This window comes from Coenobita brevimanus, chromosome 48 (genome assembly GCF_032717465.1).
Source record: "Coenobita brevimanus isolate Jiangsu-jjx chromosome 48, ASM3271746v2, whole genome shotgun sequence".
NCBI lineage: Eukaryota > Metazoa > Arthropoda > Malacostraca > Decapoda > Coenobitidae > Coenobita > Coenobita brevimanus.
Window position 1 is genome coordinate 5,569,177 of NC_137001.1, and position 13,414 is coordinate 5,582,590.

Consider the following 13,414-nt stretch of genomic DNA (forward strand, 5'->3'; position numbering starts at 1 on the left):
AAATCTGTGAGCCAAAGTTACTTTATAGAATGTAAAAAAAAAACATGTACCAGCAGTCCTGGGCAACTACACACCAAATGGGAGGTCTGAAACCTACACTTCAGCACCCGCACTTCCACACGTTTATGTTTTATATATATATATAGTGGGCTCGCATAGTGCGCGAGAGATTGGGCGGTGCACGAGCTCGCTCACTGGGAATTCACATACTAGGAATACATAATCTTATGTGAATAATTACATATGGGCGGTACCCCCTCATACCTGGACATTTTTTGGCCCTGAGAGACATAATAAAGGTCATATGTTTCAGACATTGTACTAAAGCTATAGCTACAATAACAAAAATATGGGTAGTCACCTTAACAACAGTAGACAACAGGCCTGATGACCTTAAATAACAGGGGTTCCGAGGTGAGGCAACACTTACAGCGCCTCACTCTCCACCGCACCTCCCACCGCACCAACACTTCCCTCCACAGACTCCTCTTGATCACCTTCCCCAGGAGCATCCAAGTCACTCACTTCGGCCATAAAACCTTCAAAGTCCAATGCTGACACTTCTGACATTGCATCCTCTTCATCCTCAACAGGATCAGGAGCAGATGATGTTGATGGTTCTGCTATTTCACCAACTTGAGCCCCCTTTGTGTGTAGCTTGTTATGAGCATCTGTCTTCTCCTGTTTATTTCTTCCCTGTGCCTGTCAGTGTAGAAACGGAAGAGTTTGTCGATACCAACCAGAAGTTCCTCCGTTCTTAGGTTGCTCACTTCCTGTGCCTTCACCTCTTCCTTGAGCTTATCCACCGCTGCAAGGATCTTGCTAATGTTTGACATACACAGCTCAGTCCTGCCTTCCATCACGCCAGGCTGCTCAGCTTGACTCTGTCTGGCGTCAGGCTCTGTGTCAACCTAGTCTATCCATTGCAACACTTCCTCGGGAGGCTGTTCCTCAGTAGCAGTGTGCACTTCTTGTATCTCCGCCAATGTAACGTCCTCGAAACCTGGTACAGCTTGTGCTGCTGTCAATGTTGCTGCCTCAGCATCGGCCAGTGGTTGAATGGCCGTCTCCTGGGTGATGCACAGGTGAGGCACAAGCATTTACCACGCATAGTTCACCGTTGCAGGTGTAATCTGGTGCCAGGTTTGAAGGAGAAATTCAACTGCGTCCTTCACCGTAAAGTTACGCCAAAATTCCTCAACAGTCATGGCATCTGTGGTAGGTCGGGATAGAGGTGCTGGTGGAGATGGAACGGGAGCAGATGCCTCATCAAGGTCTTCGTCATGATCTTCTTGTAGGGCATGAAGCTCCTCTTGTGTGTCGGTCTTCCTGCATAGGTAGTCGTACACTTCCTTATGGTAGAAATGCTTCACTGTGGTGATTAGTTCTTGATCGAGTGGCTGCATTTGTGACGTTGTGCGGGGCGGCAGAAACACAACACGACAATCCTTGTGAAGATTTTCCAGGTATGGAGGGTGACTTGGTGCGTTATCAAGCACAAGGAGCATCTTAAATGGAATGCCCAGTTCCCGACACTTGGCTCTCGCATCAGGGACACACCGCCTCGTTAACCAGTCTGCCATAATGTTCCCGGTCATCCAACCATTTACAGACTTGTACCAATACACGCCACTTGCATCCATGTTCGTGAGGTTTTTGTAGCACCTTGGATGTGAAGCTGTGTGTACAACAACTGGCCTCATCTTGTGGCTCCCAGACAGGTTTACAGCGAACATTACTGTCATCTTACACTCCTTGAGCTTGCGACCAGGGGCTTGTTTCTGTCTTTTAGCAATGTAAGTTGATTTTGGCATGGCCTTGTAATATAAGGACGTTTCATCGATGTTGTAGATCTGGTCCTTGGTGTACTGTCTCTCTTCAATAATCGTTTTAAATATTGCAGGATAGTCTCTCGCGGCTAACTCATCGGCAGAGGCACGTTCACCAGACACTTTCACGTAACGGAGTTCCTTGCACTAGAAAACGATCCAGCCATCCAACCGATGCCCTGAACGGTTTTTCCACTTTTAACCTTCGAGATGCAGCCTTGTAAAAGAGCTGGGCTTGGTTCCGAATAAATCTTCCATTGAGTGGAACACCTTCCTTTTCTTTCCGCATTATGAAGGTGGCAAGATAGCGCTCCATTAATATCATAGCACGATTTCCCACACGCGAACAGCCATCTAGGTCAGAGGCACCATACGTCTTCACTACAGCCTTTATGGCTTCACGGTTCTTCCACACAGTTCTCACTGTAGATTCAGCCAGTCCCAGGGTTCTCCCGATAGCCGTGTTTCCTTGACCCTCCTCCTTCATCTTAATTATCTTTAACTTGGTGGTGTGCATCAGAAGTTTCTTTACTCTTGGGGTTGGAGCCATGGTGCAGCGAAGTACAGGCAGCACAAAAAACACCACACGTTGTACACAACAGGTTAGCTGTAGAGAGCGGATCTGCACAGTGCACGAGCCGGGACTGTTATGGCGCGCCCGCTCCCTTGTACCCCAAGCTGCGCAGTAGAATGTCCCCGAATTTCTGCGCATCAACATGATGACACGTGACGCGCTCTGTGAGGAGTGGTCGCGCACTAGTAGAAAATGGCATTTTTGAGCCACTCCTTGCCTCTGTCTCGCGTTCTGTGCGGTAAACTCGCGCAATAAAGGGTTTTTGGTTATGATTTTTGGTCACTTGTGCACAAGGCGAATCGCGAACTGCGGTGACGCGCACTGTGCGAGCCCACTGTATATATATATATATATATATATATATATATATATATATATATACACACAGTAATCCCTCCACTATCTGACGTAATAGAGCCAAAGGCACGTCCGGAAAGTGGTCCTGTCGGGATAGTGGGCACCAGCCTCCTGGACTGGTACTTATAGACCCTAACCCAGCCTAACTTTGAAAGCCACCTAAATAACTCCCTACCAGACATGCGGAGCACCTATTTAAACCTATTTAAGACCCTATTCACACCAATAATGGATATAAAGTATGAAATAAATGAAAAGGAACCAAAGAATGAAGAATTAGAAGTGACTGAACCTCAGTCAGGGTACTTACATCACGTTTGTGGCTGCCTTTCTAAGGTTTTGGCAGTGATGAAAATGCTCTTGAAGCACGTACGGTAATCCAGTGTTGTGGTGCACTTAATTCTTTGCACTGTGAGTTATAATTGTTTAACACTGCACATTGTTCTTAACTGCACCACTGCAGTTCTAACCGCCAGATAAACTGCCAATTTGCACTCCACAGTTGATCCTTTGCACTCTAAGTTCAAATTCCTTAACACTGCACAACACTGTAAATTCCCATGTGGTCTAGAGGTGAGGTAGTGCAGTATATTCACTGTTTATTCACAAAAAACGAGCACATGTGGCTTCCAGTGCGATAAGCATCTATTCACAATCGAAGTTAGGGAGTAACTTTTGATGTCGGAGAAACACAGTTGCCAGATCGCAATGGCCACATTACCAATATCCTCAACTTTTATTACCAAATTTAACTTTTCATTACCAAATTCGTAAAGCTAGCATTTATTCTTCACTAATTATATATACAAGTGGAAATACATGTAATCACTCTCCTTATAATTAACAGCATGTTGATTATTTTCATGCTATGTAGGGTAGCAGATTAATCAGAGAGAGCAAACAATCCACCATCTCCATCCTGTGTATCCTCATACATGTGATAAATCCGTTTGGTAATGCATTATTCTGATTCATTACCAGACGACTTTTTCATTACCAAATTGGCCCACATTTGATAATGAAAAATAACAAACGTCAACCCTGACAGGGAAGGGGGGAGGGGGGAGGAAGGAAGGGTTGAAGGGGCCATGGTGTAAGCAGCTGTTTGGCGCTGCGCGGCAATTTGAAGTTACGGGTGGGAAAAAATTCGGATTTTGGGGGGATTTTTTTCTTTTTTTGGCCATTTTTCGGTTCCAATGGTCCAGGCCCACAATGTCCGGTAAGTGGGGATGTCCGGAAAGTGGGCTTCCAGAAAGTAGAGGGATTACTGAGAATAGTGTTCACATACATAATTGAAGACATGCTAAGAAAGATAATAACATCATTCATCAGACCAACCCTGGAGTATGCATCAGTAGTCTGGAGTCCTCATCTCAAAAAAAAACATAAACAAGATCGGAAAAGTTCAAAGGGCCTCTACAAGATGGGTACCAAGCTTAAGGGATCTAAGCTACGAAGAAAGACTAAAAAAAACTGAATCTACCAACATTACAGGAGAGAAGGAAAAGAGGTGACATGATTATGCTATATAAATGCATATTAGGGAAGGAGAAAATAGACGTAAATGATTACTTAACCTTTGGGGATGCATCAGCAAGAGGACACTGCAAAAAACTGCACAAAAAGAGAGTTGATAAAGACGTAAGGAAATTTAGTTTCCCAAATAGAGCAACTGATCAGCGGAATGCACTACCGAATGAAATAGTGTGTGCCAAAACATTTCACAAATTTAAAGATATGTACAATAAATATGGTTTAAGACACGGGACCGTACGAGCTTGACTCATTCCTGTAAAGATACAATTAGGTAAGAACAGTTAGGTAAGAACACACACATACCTCTAACTATCCCTGTCTCTAACTCCTGCTCTCTCTCCCCTCTCTCTTTCAGACTTCTTACTCATTACGTTATTATTTCATAACAGTATGTTATTTTCAGTTTAAAGTAATGGAAAAAGCATTGCTATTGTATAAATAGCCTTTAAAAGAAAGCCTCAAATCATTTTTACTTTTCGTATGTATCTTAAATAGGTATCATTGAAAATATTTACAACTTACATTTACATGAAAATATTTACAAAATCCCTTCACTGTGTACAGCACTGGGTGGGGCACACAGGCAGAGTGAGGTAGAGTGAGTGTGAGCAGGAGAGCGAGTGAGTGTATAGCCTAGACAACTTGGGGGATGGTAGAGGAACAGTTACCTTACATGCCTGCCAATTTTTACCCACGAATCTTGAAAAATGCGGTTACAGTGAAGTTCTTTATTTTAAACTGTTTTAAAACGGCACTGGCACTGGCCGTGGAATTATGTCAGACCGTATTAAAATGGCACTGGCACGTGGTGAGTTAATGCCAAATTATTATCCTAACCTGATTTATGATATTACAGACTGTTTGGATAAGTTACCATAGGTTAGTTTAGGTTAGATTAGGCTAGGTTATGGTTAAATAAATTTAGTTTAGTCTTCAGGAAAGATATATTGGGAAGAAAAGGGATCTGTATTTTGTTTTTGTTGATTTGGAAAAGGCCTTTGACAGAGTCCCTAGAGAGATGGTGAAGTGGGGAATAAGAAAGCTTGGCTTGAAGGAGTGGCTGGTTAGGGTGGTTATGGCTATGTATGTGGGTGCTCGCACCCAGGTAAGAGTGAATGGAAATTTGAGTGATGAGTTTTCCGTGAACGTTGGTGTGCATCAGGGGTCAGTTTTGAGTCCCATATTGTTTATCATGGTACTTGAAGCCCTCTTACATGACTTCAGAAATGGACTCCCGTGGGAGATGTTGTATGCTGATGATTTGGTGTTGATTGCAGAGAACAAAAGGGAGGCGGAGGAAAGGTGTAAGAAGTTGAGAGATGGTATGGGGCACAAGGGCTTAACGGTAAATGCAGATTAAACAAAAGTGATGATATCTAGGGTTGGTGGCGGTACTGTCAAAGACGAGGGAGAGTGGCCATGTGCAGTTTGCCACAAGGGCATGGGAAGTAATTCCCTCTTGTGTGGTGTTTATGATAAATGGGTGCACAAGAGATGTAGTGGTATCAGAGGTAGACTGCGAGATAATGCTGATTTAGGTGTATGGCATGTCGGGAGAGCAGGTGGAGATTGTCAGGCATGAAAGGATTGAACTTGCTGGTGAATCTCTTGAGTGTGTGGAAGAGTTTTGTTATTTGGGAGACATGTTGTGTGCTGGAGGTGGGGCTGGAGCTAGCTCTGTGCCTAGGGTGAGAAGTGGTTGGAAGAAGTTCAGGGAGCTGTTGCCTCTCCTAACATTGAGAGGACTCTTCCTACGTGCTAAGGGGTCTTTGTATGCAGCATGGGTTAGGAGTGTAGTGCTGTATGGTAGTGAGACCTGGGCAGTAAAGGAGGAGGAGATTCGCAGGCTCAGACGTACAGAAATGACAATGATTAGGTGGATATGTAGTGCATCCCTGTGTGCAAGGTCTGGAGGGGCTGGGTTTACGATGGAAGAGTTGAGAGATAGGATGGGACTGGAGTGTATTGGTTTTGTGATGAGGAGAGGTAGATTGAGATGGGTTGGGCATGTGGAGAGGATGGGGGATGATAATTGGGTGAGAAGTGTTAATATTGGGGGTGGGGTTATAAGGGGTAGATCGAGAAAGAGATGGGAAGAGGTCATTAAGTGTGACCTCAGGGAGGCTGCAATAGATCGTGCACCATGGAGAGCCACCATTAGGTGACCAAGGCCAATGCATGCAAGCATGTTGCAGCCTTTAAATATGAAATGAAACAAAACTGTGTTAGGTTAGGTTAGAGTTGGCTTGGTTAAGTTGGGTTAAGTTATATTGTTAGGTTGGACAGTTTAAGTGATGTAACATGTGTGTTTGAATAGATTTAGTAAGGCTTGGCTTGTAGTAATAAGTATTGAACTAGGCTCATATTGTCCTGTCTTAATTGTTATGGATATCTAGGGAGAAATTTATTCAGCTCATGGAAAAATATACTGAACTGGAAGGGTTACATACGAGGTACTATCCATAATTTTCTGGACTAGTGCTATATGAATTTGAAAACTCACCATAGCTCCTATTGGCCACCATCACCCTCAAAGTAGTTCCCTTGCGCTTTGATATAGCGGTCCAAGCGCTTCCTCCCTTGCTGAAATGCTCCCTGGAAGTCCTTTTTGACGAGAGTGTCAAGCACCTCCTGCTGTTCGTTCTGGATATCCTCATTGGTTTCGAAACAATGCCCTCTCAGCTTAATCTTCATTTTTGGGAACAGAAAAAGTCATAGAGGGCTTGGACAAGAAGGCTTCATCAGAGACAAGTCCAAAAGCTCAGTGCAGTCATCGACCCATTGCTACATGTGGTCAGCTGTCAGGAGCCCGGGGACAAATTTGGCTGTGATGGGGCACTTGCCTAATTCTTCAGTTAGAATCCTCTGACATGTCACAAAACTAATTCCCACCTCCTCACCAATATCGTCAATGCTCCGATGTCGATCTTCATGGATGAGCTGCTGAATTTTTGTGACATGCTGAGGAGTTGTGCTGGTTGAGGGCCTCCCTGTGTGGCTGTCATTGCCAACTGATGTTTGAACTGTGTCTGCCACTGAGACACCTGTGTCTGACCAAGAGATTGCTCACCAAACACTTGTTGAATCATTGTCAGGGTCTATTTTGCACTTTTCCTGAGATTTTGCAGAAATTTGATGTAAAGTCACTGTTCGTTTTTTATATCTATCCTAAAATCACCTGACAGCACATGCGCAAGAGCAGACAAATGAATGTCACAAATCCCCACGTCCGCCTAGCTCCTCGCCCTGTGACACTGACTCACAATGCATGATAGTACACTCGACCCTCGATTTGGCGGACCCGTTTCCCGGATTTCGGATTTTCCAGACGCGGACTGAGGCTGGACAATATTATCAAATGCTGGACAAATGCCCGTACAAGTCCGGGATTCTCACAAAAGTCCGGCCATTATTCTCTCATTTAAAACTATAAGCAGTCTGTTGCACAACATAGTATAATTTTAGCAAGGTTTTGACTCAATAAAGGCCATTTGTAACACACAAGAAGATATTTTCATACATGAAATGCATCTTGGCCACCAATCTGCTTCACCCCACCAGTTCCTAACTCGTGGCAATATCCCATTTGCCTCTTACCTTTCTCAAATGCCACTGTAAATGGTTTAGTGCATAACACAGTAAAATTTAAGGCAGGCTTGGACACAATAAAATTCATAAATAAAAAAAAAAATATTTTATTGCAGACAAAGTGAGACCTGGGCAGTGAAGGAGGAAGATATTCGCTGGGTCAGACGTACAGAAATGACAATGATTAGGTGGATGTGCAGTGCGTCCCTGCGTCCAAGGCCTGGAGGGGCTGGGTTTATGATGAAAGAGTTGAGAGGTAGGATGGGACTGGAGTGTATTGATGTTGTGATGAGGAGAGGTAGATTGAGGTGGTTTGGACATGTAGAGAGGATGGGGGATGATAATTGGGTGAGAAAGGTGAGAAGTGTTAATATTGGGGGTGGGGTTATGAGGGGTAAACTGAGAAAGACATGGACCGAGGTCATTAAGTGTGACCTTAGGGTTAACCCTTTAACCGCGGGTATTGTTTTGGTCTGACTGTCCTCTCCCGCGGGGGTTTCAGCCAAATGTAAACAAACCTTTAAACCTTAATAACTCTGCACAGAATAAAGCTAGAGAAAAAAATAAGGTACCATTAGAAAGTACTAACCTTCAGCTTTCCATTGATGTAGGTTTCATGACTTTGTTGACTTTCACAGGACGGGCAGTGCCGTTAGAAGTGAGGGGTGTAAAATCACTATTTTTCGCTCACACATCATTACCTTCGCTCATACACCATTACCAAATGCCAACCTCATTCTGATAATAATACTATAAACATATATGAACACTGCACATATGATAAACACCCACTCTGTGTTCACTGAGGCAGGTAAAAGGCACTGTAATTACCTGCACTTCACTGCCACATCAGCGGTGTTGTAATCACTATTTTTCGCTCACACACCATTACCAAATGCCAACCTCATTCTGATAATAATACTATAAACATATATGAACACTGCACATACGATAAACACCCACTCTGTGTTCACTGAGGCAGGTAAAAGGCACTGTAATTGCCTGCACTTCACTGCCACATCAGCGGTGTTGTAATCACTATTTTTCGCTCACACACCATTACCAAATGCCAATCACATTCTGATAATAATACTATAAACATATATGAACACTGCACATACGATAAACACCCACTCTGTGTTCACTGAGACAGGTAAAAGGCACTGTAATTGCCTGCACTTCACTGCCACATCAACATGTGTTGTCACTCACACAGCTGGACAGATACTGATGCGCGCTTGGTCAGGGGTGGGGTGGGGGGCCCAGGGGGTGGGAGGTGGGGCCCCTGGGGGTGTAAGAGGGAGGTGGGGGTCGGCTGGAGTGAAAGAACTTAATAGCTACTCTCCCTTGAAACAATTGGCGCACGGAAAAAACGCGGGGTATTCAAAATATTCACAAACATTCGAGAATGACACCCGCGGTTTGGTCCAGTTTTTGCAACGTCATTCTGGAATGACACCCGCGGTTAAAGGGTTAAGGGACTGAACAGGGAGGCTGCAATGGATCGTGCAGCGTGGAGAGCCGCCATTAGGTGACCAAGCCCGACACATGCAAGCATGTTGGAGCCTTTAAAAATGAAACGAAACAAAACGAACAAAGGCAGTGGAATCCATTCCTACTCACTTAGGTCACCTAACTCGGTGTGACTAAAGACTGAATTGGCACTTTTCACTGGAAAATATATATATATATATTTTTTCACCACGGTGGCTCATACACACCTAATTATCTGAAATCCGCTAAAAAAATGTACTTATTATAACCCAATTAATAAATTTTGTTTCAGAGCTAAAATGCACCAATGTTAACAGATATTTCCCCTTCAGATCATCAGTGTTTGTATCTCGGTCAGCTGATGAGTGGTTGGCCAATGTTGGCTCCCTTGACAGACTTCTATTTTGCATAAATATTTAGTACAAAAATGTATCTGCATTGTAAATCGATATTTATACAAAACAAAAGTCCATCAAGGTGAGTTGTTAGGCTAGAGGCAAAACACTTCTGCTGTCTTCAAGCAGTTTTCGCTCTGAATCCTGATTTTCTATGAATGATTAAATTAAGCACAAATTTTTTACTGTCTATCTATCTATTGCCATACGCCATAATCCCGTTTTACTGAATTTCAAATAATTAGGTGTGCAAACCTATATGGTGATAAAGATTAAAATATTTTCCAATTAAAATTGCCAATTCTGTCCAAGATCGAGATCACATTTGATGACTGCATGTTTGTATCTCAGTCATCTGATGAGTGGTTGGTTCACCTTGTGGTGTTCCATTCCTTGTTCATTTTCCTTTTTTCCTCAGCTTTCTGATCTTCCTCCATCATACCCTCCACATTCTCGTCAACAACTGTCTAAACAACCATTCTTAGGGTTGTAGCTAGCAAAATACTGTACTGCTATTGTGTCAGTTATTATTATTGTTATTGTGTCACTGTTATTATTTTATGTACTGTGTATGTTAGTTATGTTGGTATATGTAGCCTACATACCAGAATGCTTTAGAATATTGGGATAATTGCCGGACAGTATTGGAGAATTCGGACAAAGGATGGTAATAGTCCAGGGAATGGGATGTGGGGCCAGACTTTTGTGATTCCCAGACTGGTCTCCCCCCCTGTTAGTCCGGGAAATCCAGGGTTGAGTGTACTGCCATCTAGAGGCGAATCGCGCTACTACAATCCATTTAGGAGTCGTGATCCCTGTCCTGAAAATTTTGGATAGCACCTCGTATGACTGCATCCAGTGCAGTTACCATTTTTAACATCCTATAATTCTAAAGAGATTTGGTGGTGACAGAACGTAGAATGTAAGTCCTATGATTCTAGAGGGTTTTGGCGGTGACAGAACGTAGAATAAGTCAGTGTAACAGCACTAGGCTGATATTGGAAGCATCTAGTCTACATATGGAAACACAGGTGAGAGCAGTCAGTAGCTACCTATTGTGTAGTGGTGCAGAGGTGGCACTAGGTGGAGTAACTTGGCACCCATATCACCACACAGGACTTGCCAGATGTGTGATAGTCAGTGGTTGTTTTTTGTTGCTGATCAACCCCAGACTGTCTGGCCAAGCAGACCCATCAGCTACAGGCAAGCAACACTACAGGGTTGTCCCATGTAATGACCTGATGTTCGTTTGTGGCTGACAGTGCCTGACCCAAGCAGGGTTCAGGGAATACTGTGATTTGGTTCCTGGATGAATGCCACATTTGTGTCTCCTCACCCAGTTAATAGCAGGCTCCACTTCACCCTATAGTGTGGTTGTATTGTTATCAGCTGGAGTTTTAATGGTTTCCTGGGTTATAGGAAACTGTTAGGCTTGTCACTGAGCATAGAGCCACCTGATATGGAAAGGAAAGTAATAAAAAATAACAGCAGGGGAAGGGAGAGGTAAGATGAGAGGAAGGCAGACACAGAATTAAAATTAGAAGGGGGAAGGGAGAAGTTCAGTACTACCATACATCAAGTGAGTGGATGATGGTTGCCACCACCTACTACCTTCAGTCATTGTTTGAATTATGTAATTACAATTGCTGTATGTATCTTTGTTTTTAGGAATACTTTACATTTAAGTTTTACTGGTTTCTGTATTTCCTCAGGAAGTACATATTAATCTGTTGATTCCAGGCCAGTGACCTCTAAAAGTATTATTAGTTGCATTGATGTAACATTAAGTACTTGTCCACTGGATACTCTACTGTTGTGTATGTAATGAAGTGATCTGTGATTCAGGTGTGTGGTGAGAGAACAGCTGGACACGCACAAGGCAGCTTGCAGTCAGTTTATCAGAGGAGCTGATGTGGACTCTGCAGACCGCAGCTAAAAGGTAATGATTGTGCCAAGACTCAAATCTTCATGTTGATGATTCTGGCTCTGCCTTTATAAAGTGTTGTACTGTAAACCATTGTTTTGCATGGCTAATGTATTACCAGGTTATACCATGCATTGTGCAAATGGAATCTGTACAAAAAGAAGCTTAAGAATCTCCTTGTTTTGGTATTGGGGAGAAGTGAATCGTAAATTTTCCCAAAGGTCCCTCTTTTGGCTCTTTAAAAAGTTTCTCTCTCTCTCTCTCTCTCTCTCTTCTATACAGGAATGTTTACAGTCGTGTGGCTTACTGTCAAACTGCCACTATTGATGGTATCCATGTCTCTGATGCACAATAATGAGGTGGCAGGAAATTCAGAATACATTCCAAAAATAATATAGAAGTTACTTGATGATTACTCATGGAAGGAATGTCACATTTTAAGGGTTGAAGATGTATTGATCATGAATGTCAGAGTAAAGTGATATTAAATGTTAAATAAATTGTATTTTTGTTTATAACAGTTCATGTTGTACACAGAGATTTACAAACCAGCCCTTAATAAGACAAAGACACAGCATTTTTCTTTAGCTTTTTTTATATACATTTTCATATGTCTTTTATTGCAGTGCAAATTGAATAACCATAAAAATGAATCTGATTTTGTCTTTCTCTCTCTCCATAGCATAAATGAGCTCATGCAAAAGCAGGGTTCATTGGACGGTGTTATTAAGTTGATGGAGATGCTGGTCTAAAGGCGACTGTTGTTCCAGGTTCACAGCTGGAGTCAGAGCAGTAAAGCAGTTGTAAACACTGTCGTCATCAGGGTGCTGCCTGAGTAATGGATGATAAGTATAAAACAGGACTGAGGGCACATCTTATGTTGTGTTAGCACATCCAGCAAGAGGTACCTCGCCAAACAACTTATGGGTTATTATCTATGTAGTGTCCTGTGGAAGATTTGTTTTTCTCACATAGGAACTGATTTTGGATGATTTACCTGGTGTGGTATCCTTTGCAGTATCTATTGCTGCAGAGACAGTAGGTAGCAGCTATTGAAATAAGGAAGACGGTGGTAATATCAGTCTGAATTGACAGCTTGACTCAGCAGTGATCTGTATTTTTAAAGTTACGGTTCAGAAGCATTCACGTGTTAGCAATGTTTAATCCTTTGGCCGTGGTAGGTGACTGTGGTCGCCCTACTAATTATTCTTCATGACGCGTCAGGCGACTTCAATCCACAGCTGAAAAAAACAAATTTCCTTCCACACATCTGTTGTTTTTGTATAAATACAGTAAGTTTTTATTTCGTTTATGTGCCAATAAACATTGTGTCTAGTGTACATATACAAGTGAAAAACCTTGCTTGAAGTAAATAATCTCGTCATTATAGCAAAATTAGAGAATATCAAAAACTATTTTTGCATTTTTTTCTCAGAATATTACAATTTTTTTGTACATGAACGATAAATTTTGATCTCTTATGTGCCATCAAACAGTGTACATGTTTGTAGTGTAGATATACAAATGAAAAACCTTGCTTGACATAAATCTCATCATTATTGCAAAATTACACAATAGCGAAAATTATTGCATTTTTTTTTTCTCAGAGAATCACAATTTTCTCGTAGAGAAAGATGCATTTTTGACCATTATCACACACAAAAAATGGAAACTTCATGGTCATTTCCTGTTGGAAAAGTAACAACAAAGTTATAAT